We start from the raw sequence: 17,261 nt of genomic DNA, 5'->3' as shown, positions 1-17,261 counted from the left end.
GGCCAGATCCTCACCGCTGAGGTTGGTGATGGGGCCTGTACTTTAGGTTTCAGGAGGGAGTTTAAGGTTTCAAAAAGTCGTCTTGGGTTGTTGGATAGTGAGGTGATGAGGGTGGTGAAGTAGGATTGTTTGGCCAGATGAAGGGCAGAGTTATAGGTTTTGAGCATGAACTTATAGTGGATGAAGTCTTCTGCTAAGAGAGATTTTCTCCACTGCCGCTCTGCACACCTCGAGCAGCGCTGAAGAAAGCGTGTTTGCGTTGTGTGCCAGGGCTGCCGTTGTCTGTGTCGGGTCTTTCTGCGTATAGAAGGTGCTGCTTCATCTAGGGCATTCTTCAGTGTATTATTGAAGTGTGACAATGCTATGTCTGGACAGGAGAGGGTGGAGATGGGGGCTAAAGATGTGTGGAGATTGTCCCTAAGCTGTTGGGTATTAATGGTACGTGTTTTCCGATAAGTGTGGTAAGTGGGGGTGTTCCGGGTGAGGAGACAATTTTTGACAGAGAAGGAAAGAAGGTTGTGGTCCGAGAGCGGGAGGGGTGAATTAGTAAAGTCGTGCAGCGAGCCGGGACGGGAGAAAACCAGGTCCAGAGTATTCCCGTCCTCATGTGTAGGAGAATTAGTAAACTGTGAGAGGCCGAATGAAGAAGTTAGAGAAAGAAGATGAGAGGCAGACTGGGAGAGCGGATCATTGATGGGGATGTTAAAGTCTCCCATGATGAGGGTGGGGATGTCACAGGATAGAAAGTGAGTAAGCCAGGTGGTGAATTGGTCTAGAAACTGGCGGGAGGAGCCTGGAGGGCGATAAACGACCGCCACTCGTAAGGAGAAGGGCTTAAAGAGTCTGACGGCGTGGACTTCAAAGGAAGGAAATGTAAGTGAGGGAACCGGGGGGATGACCTGGAAAGCACATTGTGATGAAAGGAGCAAACCAACACCTCCACCCTGTCTGTTCTCAGGTCTGGGGGTATGTGAAAATTTTAGCCCACCAAACGAGAGAGCGGCAGCAGCGGTGGTGTCAGAATGCTGGATCCAGGTTTCTGTAATAGCCAGAAGGTTAAGGGAATTAGAGAGAAAAAGATCGTGAATGTAAGTCAGTTTGTTACACACAGACCGTGCATTCCAGAGAGCACATTGGAAAGTGAGAGGAGAAGGCATGCACTGAATGTTAATAAGATTAGCAGGGTTTCTATATGCAGATGGAGGAGAGTAACGTATGCTGGTGGAGGGAGGCCCAGGGTTGGGGGAGATGTCACCTGCAACTATTAAAAGGAGAAAAAACAGAAAAAGCAGGTGGTGGGATGATTTGTATGAACGTTTTGAGTGCTGCATGGTGGTTTTGGATGGTTTGGTGTGGGTAAGAAATGTCAATAGAGCCTCAGAGTTATACATGGGGGAGGGGAAAAGGGAGGGGTGGATATGCAGAGAGTGCACAGAATGTGTAAAAGGGCAGGCGAGTTGTTAGAAAGCAGAGGTGAAGACAAAAAAGCAGCAGTTTGATATGATCAATGCATATGTAGTACGACTGACCAAGAAGCATGCGTGCATGAAAAACTTATGCACCTTACCTGTCTCCTGCCCTGCCCAACTGCATTGTCTAACTGCAAAACACTTGATCCCGTTGCACTTAATATCTGTTGCACGGGTGAGCCCACACGCGTGCTATCCCAACCAGAGCTAAATATATATGAAATGAAATGTCTGCTAGCTTCAGCCACCAAAAGGCCACAATCAGTAATTAACCAATTAGCACAAGGCCAGAGCAGGCATTACTATGCAGGGTAAATAACTAACGCTGGACAAGGCCATCAAACAGAGAAAGGGAAAAAAACCTTTCTACACTTCAAAGCAGAAACCAAATAGTTAAAAAAAAAAAAAAAAAAATTTAAAGACCCACCACAGGAGTGATGGAATGAAATACCATAAAAATATCTGGCAATATATGATGCAGTTCACACTTGTCAGACAGCATACATGGATGATGGAATGAAATACCATAAAAATATCTGGCAATATATGATGCAGTTCACACTTGTCAGACAGCATACATGGATGATGGAATGAAATACCATAAAAATATCTGGCAATATATGATGCAGTTCACACTTGTCAGACAGCATACATGGATGATGGTATGAAATACCATAAAAATATCTGGCAATATATGATGCAGTTCACACTTGTCAGACAGCATACATGAATGATGGAATGAAATACCATAAAAATATCTGGCAATATATGATGCAGTTCACACTTGTCAGACAGCATACATGGATGATGGAATGAAATACCATAAAAATATCTGGCAATATATGATGCAGTTCACACTTGTCAGACAGCATACATGGATGATGGTATGAAATACCATAAAAATATCTGGCAATATATGATGCAGTTCACACTAGTCAGACAGCATACATGGATGATGGAATGAAATACCATAAAAATATCTGGCAATATATGATGCAGTTCACACTAGAAGCAATGGGATGAAACTGAATGGGAGGAGACAGATTAGATATTAGAAAAAACTTTTTGACAGTTGGAGTGATCAATGAGTGGAACAAGCTGCCACGAGAAGTGGTGAGTTCTCCTTCAATGGAAGTCTTCAAACAGAGGCTGGACAGACATCTGACTGGGATGATTTAGCGAATCCTGCTTTGAGCAGGGGGTTGGACTAGATGGCCCAGGAGGTCCCTTCCAACTCTACGATTCTATGATTCTAAGCTCCTGAACTCCAGCGCTGTTGGTCTTCCAAGAGCAAGTGTATAACCAACAGTGATCTACAGCATCTGACGACCTTTTATAGGAAGGAGGGGGAGTAGTCACCACCTGCATAGATAATTAATCACCATGCAGTAACCATGCAGTAACCCCAGCAGCCACCGGGGGGAAAAACCCATCAGCAGACCAACTACAGTTGTAGTAACATCAGTGGCCACTGGGGGCAAAAACTCATATTAACCCCCGATGTCAAAAAAAGGAAAAAAGGTTTAAATGTGAGGAAATCCAGATCTGACACAGATCCAAGAAATGGATCGTGACAGTACCCCTCACTCAAAGAGGGGCCTCAGGACCCTCAACAAAGCGCCTCACCCAAAAAAAACCTATGATGAGGATGCCTGGACACAGTTGAGTTCACCTAGATAAACACCTGACTCACAGGTTTATGGCAAATATGGTTATATATATGTTCCGGAGGTGGCACACATCTCCAGAGTGCCGACCTGGGGAACGAATTGTGTATGGGCATGACAGAGGGTATCTCCAGCTTGTAGGTCGCTGGGCCAAGAATGTCAGACACCTGATAAGGACCGATAACTTGAGAGTTCCAGAATCCAGCAGCACACTTCCACCGGATATGATTGGTGGACACCCATACAAACTCGTTCACACACAGGTCCGGACCTGAACATTTATTACCACTCATGCGTTTGCCACAAAATGGTGAACTCTTCGAAGGACTGACAACAGAGGCATCTCCCTGTGTCACCACACTCACACGCCCATGATTTTCAGAGGATACCACCACCCTCTGCTGACCCTTCCTCCTAAGAGGACTCCAACTAACAGAGTTAGCTAATGGTGAGGGTTGAGACTGGTCCCTCTCCCAGGCAGCACCTCTGCTGCCCCCACTGTGGAATAAGGGAACAGTTGTAGCAAGACGGTGGAGACAGTAGCACCCAGGCAGCAGCCCTCAAACAACTGCCCTCAGCTGACAACTTCCCTAGACCGCCAATCTATCACCGGGTTGTGTTTCTTTAACCAAGGGAGGCCTAAAACGATGGGTGATGGTATTCCCCCCAAGACATAGCATGACAGGGACTCCTCATAATGAGTCCCTATACGAAGATGTATACTGTCCATGACTTGGGTAAGGCTCCCCTGGCTTAGTGGGACAGAGTCAATGGCCTGGACGCTTAAGGGTTTGGCTATCGTCCTACACCTGAGGCCATGGGTCTGGACGAAGTGGGCATCCACCAGGTTGACTCCAGCTCCACTGTCCACAAGTACCGGAAGACCCTCAGCTTTCCCACTCACCATAACCTCCGCCGACAGGGTACACTGAGTGGAAGAAATGGAGGAAATATACACTCCCTGTTCGTCTCCCTCCACACGACCAGGGGGAGGCAGCATCTTCAGTGGTACGGAAGATTTGGTGCGCACTGGGCAGACTCCTATAAAATGACCAGTCTGCCCACAGTAAAATCATGCCCCTTCACCACGGCGAACCGCAGGGAGCCCCATTTTGGAAACCACTGCTCCGAGCTGCATGGATTCCTCCGAATGTTCAGGTGTGTCCTCCTCCCTAGCAAGGACTATAGGGAGCACATATGGTGTATGTCTCTCCCTGAGGCGTCTATCCACCCAGATGGCCAGTGACATGACCTCCAGCGACCTGGGGGCGGCGTACTACACTAGAGTATCCTGCAACCGGGGGGACAGATCCTGCACAAAATGGGCAGGATCATTCCACTTAGTATCCGCAGCCCAACTCCTAAACTCAGAGCAGTACTCCTCAGCCGGCCGACCCCCCTGCTTAATTTTACGTCGGGTCGGGTTTCCGCTAGAGAGACGCCATCTGGATTGCCATACACCAGCACCAGAGCGGCAAAAAACCCATCCACCGACCATAACGATGGTGAATCGGTCGGCAGGGAGAAGGCCCAGGATTGGGGATCACCCTTAAGAAGGGAGACAATAATCCCCACACGCTGATCCTCCTTCCTTGATGAATGGGGGCGGAGCCAGAAAATATAATTTACAGGCCTCCTGAAATGCAAGAAATTTTTCTCTCCCTCCAGAAAACCGGTCAGGGAGCGATATCTTAGGTTCTGGTTGAGCCTGAACCTGAGCCGAGGCCCAGAACCCCACTAACTGCTGCAGCTGCTGCATTACGTCACCCCGCAGCACCTTGAGCTCATCCGTGAGGGACTGAAGCAGTGAGGCAAAGGCCTGCATTTGGGCCGTGGCTCACTAGGCAGAATGTGATGGTTGGTTATAGTGTCACAGGGCAATAAGGGGGAAACAGATGATGTGGAACCAGGGCCCCTCAACTGCCCCTCAGGCTAAGGTGGTGCCCTGTCTTTCCTTAACTTGGGGGTACACTTAAAGGTAGTGAGTCCCAAGTCCCTGACCTGTCCCTGTCTCCTGTTTAGCCCTAAGCTAAAAGGCCCCAACCACCTCCCCAAGAGGTGAGACAGGGAAAAAGTGTACTGCACAAAACCCAAAGGAAAGATACAACAGACAGGGTAAAATAAAACTTAGCTTGATCTCCTGCAATGCTCCTGGACAGCAGAGATAGCCACTTGACAACAGCAAACAACTGAAGCGCCACAGAACTCTGTAAGCTCCTGAACTCCAGCTTGGTTGTCTTCCAAGAACAAGTGTATAATCTACAGCACCTGACGACCTTTTATAGGAAGGAGGGGGAGTAGTCATCACCTGCATAGATAATTAATCACATGCAGTAACCATGCAGTAACCCCAGCAGACACCCAGGGGGAAAACCCATCAGCAGACCAACTACAGTTGTTGTAACATCAGCGGCCACTGGGGGCAAAAACTCATATTAACCCCCAATGGCCGAAAAAGGAATAAAGGTTTAAATGTCAGGAAATCCAGATCTGACACATCCAAGAAATGGATCATGACAATAAACCTCTGATTCCAACACATGGAATATATGTATATACCTCGGATATGGTCACTGTGAACTCAAGAAAAATTATAAACTTTCACCACCAGCTTTTTTTTATATTCAGGCTGACTGTATGCCTGGTAGATAGCGTATGGCTTCAAGGGCGCGATTTACAGAACAAAAGGAGCAGAACTATTAAATTTTAATATTTAATCCAAATGATAGACAAACATTTTTACAAAGGGTACAAAACAAAACAGCATACATAATTACAGAAAATAAAAAGGAATGAACAAAAGACTTACCATTCCGATCACAGAAATTATTCAGCCAGCAGACGGAAGCTATCTGATTGAAAATGTCTGGTTAACGTGACCAAGCATCCAGTGACATGTATCTTCCTCAACATTGAACACAGATCATAATGTATCTTGATAGTTTCTCATTACCTGAGTTACAGCCACACCATCAACCCCCCATGATTACCTCACATGGGTTGGGTTGTGGGATGGCTTCAGCCCTTCTGGATATAATGAAATTCCCAACCTATGCAATAACTTCACTTCTGATGACGGCAAGGTAGGTCATACTTACACCAAGTGATGTGTCCAAAGGGGATGTGTAACCTGGTCCAATGGCTCCTACATGCGTTTCACCTGCAGCTTCGTCAGTCTATGGTATGCCCCCTGATGAAACTGTGGGTTAAACGTGTGTAGGGGCCATTGGACCAGATTACACTCATCTTTTCCCCCTTGGATACATCACTTGATGTAAGTATGTTACCCAATCCTCGATGAGCAGAAGAGATGAGGCTTGGGCGGGTAGTAGCTCCCTGTCTCATGTTTTTTTCCTTCTCCACCTGGTTCGCATACAAAGCTGAGCTTTTATTATGATCAATGACTGTTCAAGTAGGCACAATAGCTGATTATAGAATCATCGGCACCCACCATCTTTCTTGAGTCCTTAACCCCTTTCTGCCATTAGACGTACTATCCCGTCCATGTGCCCTGGGACTTAATTCCCAAGGACGGGATAGTACGTCTAATGCGATCAGCGGCGATCATGGACCGCCCCCGACACGTTAACCCCTTGTACACCGCGATCAAACACGATCGCGGTGTACCGGGAGTTAAAGGGAAGCATCGGCAGGGAGGGGGCTCCCTCCGTGCTTCCCTGAGCCCCCCACGGCAGCGCAATGTGCAGCGCTGCTGCGGGGGACTCTTTCCCTACAGACCCCCGGATCCAAGATGGCGACGCGGGCCTTCGGGGGCCTGTAGGGAGCTGACTTCCTCACTGCCTGCAAAGCGCAGGCATGAGGAAGTCTGCAGAACTGCCTGTGACAGATTGCTGATCTGTCACAGTGATCTGTGATGTGACAGATCAGCGATCTGTCACAGGACAGTGATGTCCCACCTGGGACTATTTAATAAAGTAAAAAAAAAATAAAAAAAAGTGTAAAAATAATTTAAAAAAAAAATCGCTAAATTAGTAAAAAAAAAAAAAAAAATTCCCCAATAAATTCATTTTTTGAAAATAAAAAAAAAAAACAATAAAAGTACACATATTTGGTATCGCCGCGTCCGTAACGACCCGCCCTATAAAACTGTCCCATTAGTTAACCCCTTTAGCGAACCCCTTAAAAAATAAAAATAATAAACGAAGCAAAAAATAATGATTTATTATCATACCACCGAACAAAAAGTGCAATAACGCGTGATCAAAAAGACGCATATAAATATCCATGGTACCGCTGAAAACGTCATCTTGTCCCGCAAAAAACAAGCCACCATACAGCATCATCCGCAAAAAAATAAAAAAGTTATAGCTCGCAGAATAAAGCGATGCAAAAATAATTATTTTTTATATAAAATTGTTTTCATTGCAAAAAACCGACAAAACATAAAAAAATGACCTAAATGAGGTATCGCTGTAACCGTACCGACGCGAAGAATAAAAGCGCTTTATCAATTTTACCGCACGCGGAACGGTGTAAACGCACCCCCCCAAAAGAAATTCATGAAACGCTGGTTTTTGTTCATTCTGTGTCCCAAAAATCGGAATAAAAAGCGATCAAAAAATGTCACGTGCCCAAAAATGGTACCGATAAAAACAACAACTCGTCCCGCAAAGAATAAGACCTCACATGACTCGGTGGGTCAAAATACGGAAAAATTATAGCTTTCAATATGTGGTGATGCAAAAACTATTTTTACAATAAAAAGCGTCTTTTAGCGTGCGACAGCCGCCAAAAATAAAAACCGCCATAAATAGTAAATCAAACCCCCCGTTATCAGCCCCTTAGTTAGGGAAAAATAATAAAATTAAAAAAAGTATTTATTTCCATTTTCCCGTTAGGGTTAGGGCTAGGGTTAGGGTTAGGGCTAGGGTTAGGGCTAGGGTTAGGGCTCAGATTAGGGTTAGGGGTGTGTTGGGGTTAGGGTTGGAGTTATAATTGGGGGGTTTCCACTGTTTGGGCACATCAGGTGCTCTCCAAATGCAACATGGTGTCTGATCTCAATTCCAGCCAATTCTGCGTTGAAAAAGTCAAATGGTGCTCCTTCCCTTCAAAGCTCTGCCATGTGCCCAAACAGTGTTTTACCCCCACATGTAGGGTATCAGCATACTCAGGACAAATTGCAAAACAACTTTTGGGGTCCAATTTCTCCTGTTACCCTTAGGAAAATAAAAAATTGGGGGCAAAAATATCATTTTTGTGGAAAAAAATGATTTTTTTATTTTCACGCCCAGGCGTTATAAACTTCTGTGAAGCACTTGGGGGTTCAAAGTGCTCACCACACATCTAGATAAGTTCCTTAGGGGGTCTAGTTTCCAAAAAGGGGTCACTTGTGGGGGGTTTCCACTGTTTAGGTAAATCAGGGGCTCTCCAAAAGCAACATGACACCCGCAGACCATTCCATCAAAGTCTGCATTCCAAAACGTCACTATTTCCCTTCCGAGCCCCGGCGTGTGTCCATACAGTAGTTTTCTCCCACATATGAGGTATCAGCGTACTCAGGACAAATTGGACAACAACTTTTGGGGTCCAATTTCTCCTTGTACCCTTGGGAAAAAGAAAAAATTGGTAACTAAAAGATCATGTTTGTGGAAAAAATACGATTTTTGTATTTTCACGCACGGGCGTTATAAACTTCTGTGAAGCACTGGGGGGTTCAAAGTGCTCACCACACATCTAGATAAGTTCTTTGGGGGGTCTAGTTTCCAAAATGGTGTCATTTATGGGGGGTTTCTACTGTTTTGGTACATCAGGGGCTTTCGAAACACGACATGGTGTCCGATCTCAATTCCAGCCAAAAACGTCAAATGGCGCTGCTTCCCTTCCGAGCTCTGCCATGCGCCCAAATAGTGGTTTACCCCCACATGTGGGGTATCAGCGCACTCAGGACAAATTGCACAATATCTTTTAGGGTCCTTTTACCCTTGGAAAAATAAGAATTGAGGGTGAAAAGATCATTTTTGTGGAAAAAATATGATTTTTTAATTGTACGGCTGTATGTTATAAACTTCTGTGAAGCCCTTGTGGGTTCAAAGTTCTCACCACACATCTAGATAAGTTCCTTGGGGGGTCTAGTTTCCAAAATGGTGTCATTTGTGGGGGGTTTCTACTGTTTTGGTACATCAGGGGCTTTCCAAACGCGACATGGTGTCCGATCTCAATTTCAGCCAAAAACGTCAAATGGCGCTGCTTCCCTTCCGAGCTCTGCCATGCGCCCAAATAGTCATTTACACCCACATATGGGGTATCAGTGTACTCAGGACAAATTGCACAATAAATTAAAGGGACCTATTACCCTTGGAAAAATAAAAATTGGGGGTGAAAAATCATTTTTGTGGAAAAAATATGATTTTTTAATTGTACCGCTGTACGTTATAAACTTCTGTGAAGCCCTTGTGGGTTCAAAGTTCCCACCACATATCTAGATAAGTTCCTTGGGGGGTGTAGTTTCCAAAATGGGGTCACTTGGGGGGGTTTCCACTGTTTAGGTACTTCAGGGGCTCTCCAAACACGACATGGCGTCCGATCTGAATTCCAGCCAATTTTGCATTGAAAAAGTCAAATGGCGCTCTTTCCCTGCTGAGGTCTGCTATGCGCCGAAACAGTGGTTCCCCCCCACATATCAGGTATCGGCGTACTCAGGACAAATTACACAATAACTTTTGCAGTCCAATTTCTCCTGTTACCCTTGGTAAATTAAAAAAAATTGAACCTGAATTATTTTTTTAGTGAAAAAAAGTTAAATGTTCATTATTTTTTAAATATTCAAAAAATTCCTGTGACGCACCTAAAATGTTAATAAACTTCTTGAATGTGGTTTTGAGCACCTTAAGGGGTGCAGTTTTTAGAATGGTGTCACTTTTGGGTATTTTCTATCATATAGACCCCTCAAAGTGGCTTCAAATGTGATGTGGTCCGTAAAAATAAAATGGTGTTGCAAAAATGAGAAATCGCTGGTCAACTTTTAACCCTTATAACTTCCTACCAAAAAAAAATTTTGGTTTCAAAATTGTGCTGATGTAAAGTAAACATGTGGGAAATGTTACTTATTCAGTTTTTTGTGTGCTATATCTCTGTGATTTAAGGGCATAAAAATTCAAAGTTGGAAAATTGCGAAATTTTCAAAATTTTCGCCAAATTTCCGTTTTTTTACAAATAAACGCAAGTTATTTGAATGAAATTTTACCACTAACATGAAGTACAATATGTCACGAGAAAACAATGTCAGAATCACCAGGATCCATGGAAGCGTTTCAGAGTTATTACCTCATAAAGGGACAGTGGTCAGAATTGTAAAAATTGGCTTGGTCATTAACGTGCAAACCACCCTTGGGGCTTAAGGGGTTAAAGTATTGGGGAACCGCACAAACGTAAGACATCCATGCCAACTCTTCCGTTGTTATGTGTGGAGGCTGACGAGAATACCGATGGGCTTGTTGGAGCTGGTATTCCACAACTAGCCTCTGCTGCTCACAAAACCTTGTCCTCGTGTGCAGAGTGGAGTTCCTGTGCATGGTGATGTCTCAAAACCGGTCGGTGAGCTGAAATTTGGATGCACTGCCAGAGTGGCAGCAGCCGTAGCCGACTTGTGGAAATGGGTGCTGATGTGGCATGCCTTGACCAGAAGCTCTTGAAAATCTGGGTAGGTTTTTAGAAACTGATAAATGACCAATTTGAGCATGTGGGGCAAGCATGTGATGTGTGTGATTTTGCCAATATTCACAGCCGCAACCAGGTTATGGCCATTATCACACATGACCATACTTGGTTGGAAGTTCAACACTGAGAGCCACCAATATGTCTGGTCTACTATTCCTTTCCATAACTCTGTCATACTGTACGGTTTGTTTCCTAGACAAATTAGCTTTAGCAGAGCCTGTTGTCACTTCACTGAGACAGTGCTGCAGTGCTTCCTTTTGATATGGACAATGTGCTCTGAGATAACAAATCAAAGATGGAGGATGAGGAGGAGTAGAAGTGGGTGCAGGAACTGCTATATGAGGTGGAAGAAATCCTCGGCATCAGTAGCACGTGTGCCATCCAGGGTTGGACTCATCCCTGGCCTCCATAATGTTCACCCAGTTTATCGTCAGGGAAATATAGTTGCCCTCACCATAAGTGCTTGTCCATGTGTCTATCTTTAAGATTTTCCTGGACATGTGCTGGTACAAGGTGGGGACACCACACCGGGAGAAAAAGTGGCAGCTGGGGACTGAGTAAGGATGGACAGCTGCAGCCAATCCTCCATGTCTACCAGTCTAAATGTAAACATTTTCACAGCAAGCAGCTTGTAATTGTGCCCGTTTATTGTTTGAGCCTGTGGGTGGGTAACTAGGAACTTTATTTTTCCTGGGGGGACAGGTAAACTCTGTGCTGGGACAAGGATTTGGAAGTGCCTGATGATGGTGCCTCTGAATGTGCAAGGACAGGTGCAGGGAGGGAGGGAGGAATATGCGTCAGTGTCATGGACAGGGGATTGGGAAGCATCTAGAATAGAGAAGAGGCAGTGGTGTCACCCACTGACACCAATTGTGGACCCAAGCGTTCAGCTCACATGCTTAGGTGATATGTGCCTGATTATGCAGGTGGTAGTTAGGCCCCTGCTGATCTTGACATTGCACAGGCTGCAAATGAACATTTTTTTAACTCAGAACTCTCTTTAAAAACTCAGACTGGGGAACACGTACATTTTTGACAGAGAAATTTACGAGTGTTGGTGGTCTGCAGAACAGTTGTCCTCCTTCTCCCGCTGGCCACCACACTGCCTCTTCCTGCCTGTTTCATTGCTGCTTATCCCTCCCCCTCAGCGCTGATAGGTTGGGTCGGTGACTTCACCATCTTCCACCACCGGACCCTGGTCCTCCTGACATGGTGACTTAACAGTAACGTGACTTATTGGCGACAGTGTCTCATCATTATCTAACCCTTAGACAAAATTTGTCATTCACTTATGTCATCTTTCTGTGGCCATGGCTGCTCTCAGTTTTGTGCATCACTAAACGGCAAGTTCTCCTGTCCCTCTTGGAACATGCAGGGTGAAAGACCACAATCAAAAATTATTTTGTAAAGAGCTCCTTGGAGTATCCTATTGTGGGATCAATGGTCTCCTAGGACTCAATATGGTGGGAGGAAGGAGGATCAGCGTGAGGATTAAGTTATCCATAATGTTGGCTGGTGAGACTGGACCGTGTGTAAGACTGGGTGTTTCTGGCAATCATGCTCAGAGCATTATCTGCTATCCAATCGACCACCTGTGCACTGGTGTGGCATCAGAAGTGGTGTATTGCTCATCCCTGCAAAGTGGGACATGAAGACACGTGTCATAGATGGGCGTGTTTCTTGTGCTCCAGCAATCGCACCTGCCCCATGTCCTCGGTGTCTGCAGCAGCCATTATCAGCACTTCCTCGGCACTTAACGCACGCCTTACTCATTTTCTAAGTGCTAGGTCTCTGGATACAAAGTTTATTTTTAACTAGATTATGGCCCGATGCTATCGCATCACACCTCTTGCCATGTTAACCCTCAACACACACACTCCTCTCACCTTTCACCATCTCCACTCCCGTCCACTCACTCTTTCACTCCACATACGACCCCTTCTCTCACTCCGTCTCTCATACTCACGCCGTCATCGCCGCTGCTCCACGATCCCCGACATCTTCTTCCGCCGGCGCCATCCTGGATCCAGACGTTGTCCACGCCGGCGACATGTTCTTGCGGTGACCCCATCTTGAGTATCGTGAAATCCCGCGATACTCAAGATGGCGTCGCCGGAAGAACATGTCGCCGGCGTGGACGACGTCGGGATCCAAAATGGCGTTGGCGAAATCTCGCGAGTTTTCGCCGATGCCATTTTGGATCCCAACGTCGTCCTCGCCGGCGACATGTTCTTGCGGCGACGCCATCTTGAGTATCGCGAGATTTCGCCGACGCCATTTTGGATCCCGACGTCCTCCACGCCGGCGACATGTTCTTGCGGCTACGCCATCTTGAGTATCGCGGGATTTCACGATACTCAAGATGGCGTCGCCGCAAGAACATGTCGCCGGCGTGGAGGACGTCTGGATCCAGGATGGCGCCGGCGGAAGAAGATGTCGGGGATCGTGGATCAGCGGCGATGACGGCGTGAGTATGAGAGACGGAGTGAGAGAAAGGGTCGTATGTGGAGTGAAAGAGTGAGTGGACGTGAGTGGAGATGGTGAAAGGTGAGTGTTGAGAAGGAGTGGTAAATTGAGGGTTAACATGGAAAGAGGTGTGCGGTGACGTCACCGGTTACAACTGGACGGAAGTTGTTACAACCGGAAGCTGCTTAGGGCATTTATTATTATAGATAAAAAAAAATGGGTCACCTGCAGAAGGCAAAGTGGTGTTTTGAAGTTTAATATCACCGTAATGTAACACAAAGCATCTAATACTCTAAGGATAACAAATTTAATCTAGAAAAAATTTTGAACACTTTTTTACAGTGTTATATACCACCAAAATGTAACACAAAGCATGTAATTCTCTATGGATGACTAATTGATTCCAGAAAAAAATGTTAACACTTTTTTGGCGTGTTATGTACCACCCAAATGTAACACAAAGCACATAATATTTAGAAATTGACTGCAAAGCCTTAAGTCCTGCCTAAAGGCTGTATTTAGACACTCTCCCTGCTCCTGCAACTGTCCTAGACTAAATGCAGAATGTATCTGATACAAACAGCAAAGCCCAAGATTAGCCCTTAGAAGGCCTGTTAGTATGATGGTTCAGCATCAGCTCCAGTATCAATACTAGAGGACTCTGATTAGTTAAAGTGTGCACACACAGGCTTGGATAGCTGCTCTCTCCATCTAATCAGAATGGTCTCTGAGCTGTGCAATAGCATCAGTGAGCTGAGCATGGTGGCGCCTGTGCTTTTATAACCTCTGATGGGGTAATGCAGCCAGCTAATCACAATGATGCCACTACCAAGATGACAGTGACTGACATGTAATTGGGCCCACCAGAGAAAATCATTCTTGGGCCCCATCATGCTTAAGAGGTACTAGCTGCAGAGTCTTCCCTTAGCTTCCATCTTGTCCAGCTGATAATCAGGAATTTTTTCCATCTATATACCTATGCAAACAATCACCTGACAAACCAACATATTGCTAATTTTTTGGGTGCAATGATTTTTACACTTCATTTAAAAACATCGGCAGCAGATAATTTTGTGTAACCAAGACAAGTGCTGCAGAGAAAATAGATTTTCTATAAGAAAGGAAAGATTATAGTAATTAGACATACAATCGCTAGACACAGGATGCATACACACCAGTCACATGACATACCCATTAGTCACACACTACACACAGGTTACTTACACAACAGTCACACACTGGACACAGGATACATACAGACCAGACACAGCATATACACCAGTCGCACACCAGACACATGACATGCACACACCAGACACAGAATTAGAGATGGGCAGACCCCTGGATGTTCAGGTGCGACTGAACAGTTGAAAAAAAAGTTTGTGTTCAAGTACCAGAACAGTACCCGGACCCCATTCACTTGAATGGAGGGCCCGAACATCCAGTGTTTGCAATGCTTTCATGTGCCTGACAGAGTGGCAAACGCCGCTTCTGATTGGCGGTAAAATCATCACCGCCGGTGAGACAGTCGCGGTTTACACTCTGTCAAATGACAGCGTGAGTCCGCAGCTGTGATCGGACGTATAAACTTTACCTCCGATCACTGGCGTCAACTAATGGGACTACTGCTCCCATCAGCCGATGCCTGCTGCCGCTAATAACAGCGACAACAGGAGTGGCTGCTTAGAGTATCACTGTGCAGCGCTGAGCTCAGAGAATTCACTGCAGTTCACTCTGAGAAATTTCTCACAGTTAACTCACCACTGCACCAAGGTTTTTTCTCACTCTCCCCTTCTCCGAACAGCCCCTCATCATCCCCCATCTCCACACAGCCCCTCATCAACCTTCCCTTCTCCACACAGCTCCTCATCACCCCTCCCTTCTCTACACAGCCCCTCACCACCCCTCCATATTCCACATTTTCCACAAAGCCCATCACCCCCCCTTCTCCACACTTCCTCTCATCACCCCCTTCTCCACACAGCCCCTCATCATCCCGCCCTTCTCCACACAGTCCATCATCATCCTCCTCCACACCGCCACTCATCATCCTCCTTCTCCACACAGCCCCTCATCATCTTCCTATGCAGCCCCACTCAAATTGCATCAACCCTTTCCAAAATATAACCTCAGGGCCTCACACTGAGTCCTATGTCCTCATTCCCATCTGCATATGGGTCCATTGTGCAGCCCCTCAGTCCTCACTTCACAGGGCTCCATGCTGCAGCCTTTCATTTCCTTCCTCTGCAGCAACCTGACCGCAGCGCTGCCTGCTTCTTGCTCTTGTGTCATCACTGGACTGAGTGAGGCCCTGTCCCTTCCAGTGACATAATTCCCCCCAAAAATCAACGCTCCCGTGCTGTGTGCAGTCAGCCTGTGATTGTGCTGTGCCTGAGTTATTCCAGTCCTGATGCCGCCGTCTGCACTACTCAGCAACAAGTGATGTGAAGTGAGCGCTTTATCATCACCTGCTGCCGGCTTCTATTGATCTCATCGAGCACCCCGCAGCTGAGAAAGCGGTGAGTGCATTGAGGTCAGTAGAAGCAGCAGGTGATGAGAAAGCACTCACTGCATGTCAGTTGTTACTGAGCAGTGCAGACGGCGTCACCAGGAATGGAATACACACTCACTGCTCTGTACAGGCGATAGGAATACAGGGCAGAGCAGGCACTAACGTGAAGGAGGCAGGAGTTGTGGAGCTGGTCAGGGAGCGGGTCCACCGAAGGATTCTCCAATTTCCCAGTGGGCCAGTCCGACCCAGAGTATATCATTAGTCTCATGTCAAGATAATAACACAAGAATGGTTCTCTGAGACAATTTCTGTAAAAAGCAGCCAAACTGAAGTAGATTGTTAAGTCCAAGAAACTTAATGCTGTTGAACCTGTAAATCCATTCGGCTTCTTTAAGGTGTTTAAGATGTCACCAATGTGATCCCCCACCCTCCTTCTAAATTATCGTTTAGTTATTCTGATACAGTCAAAGGGACAGGATCATTTAAAAAGATAACCTCTATGCAGCAGATTGCAAATTGCCTGAAATTATATATTTGACTAGTTCCTTCACTTCTGAAGAAGTTTGTCACTTTGATATATTTACAGAAGTTTCATCTGCCACACCTAAAGGTACCATTTACCTTATTTTCCAACCATGTTGGTGATTTCTTAGGTGGTGTATATATGTTATGGACCAGATGGTCATGACTAGACCTACCTCTATGGTAGGTGATGGAGAGGGGGACACAAGATCACATAGATTGGGATCTGCCAGTAAGATAGCCCAATGTCTGTTCAATACCTCTCTAATCTCCTTGGCTCTGTTGTAAAAGATACTGATAATTCTTAGGATGGAGTCAGCCTCTGCTCTCTTTTTGGGTCTCAACAATTCTGATCACTGACAGGAAGTAGCTGTTTTAAATGCCTCATTCAGAGCACTTGTTGGATAACTTTTTTCCTCAAATGTATTGCAAAAGTCATCGGCATGGTCAAAGAATTTGGGAAGTGAAGATCAATTTCTTCTCACATGGAGTTAATGCCCTTTTGGTATCCATATCTTTGGGGCAGGAGGATGATGGATGTCTCATCATAGTCAATTGCTCTTGCTGGTAGGCTTCCAAAAGATTTCTGTCAATGGATGGCCAGTCTAATTCCTTCCTATCTGCAGGTCAACAAAATTTATCGTGTTGGGGTCTATTTCAAAAGTAAATCTCAGGCCAAGATTATTATTATTATGTTCTCCAAGAAAGCTACTGAAAGATTTTTTGTTCACAGACCACAGAATCAGAATGTCGTCAATGTAACTCCGCAGAACATTATCTGGGGGCCCCACCAAGATGAGACTCCCTCACCAAAAATGATGCTGTCTTCTCACCAGCCCAGGAGCTAATTTGCATAAGTGGAAGCACATGGGCTCCCTATTGCAGTGCCCCTTTCAAATCTTCAGATTGTTCTCTCTAAAGGTTTGTTTGTTCCCACAAACAAATACA

This window comes from Dendrobates tinctorius, unplaced genomic scaffold (genome assembly GCF_039654945.1).
Source record: "Dendrobates tinctorius isolate UK_male_01 unplaced genomic scaffold, ASM3965494v1 ptg000113l, whole genome shotgun sequence".
Taxonomy (NCBI): domain Eukaryota; kingdom Metazoa; phylum Chordata; class Amphibia; order Anura; family Dendrobatidae; genus Dendrobates; species Dendrobates tinctorius.
Note: the sequence above shows the minus strand (reverse complement) of the source record.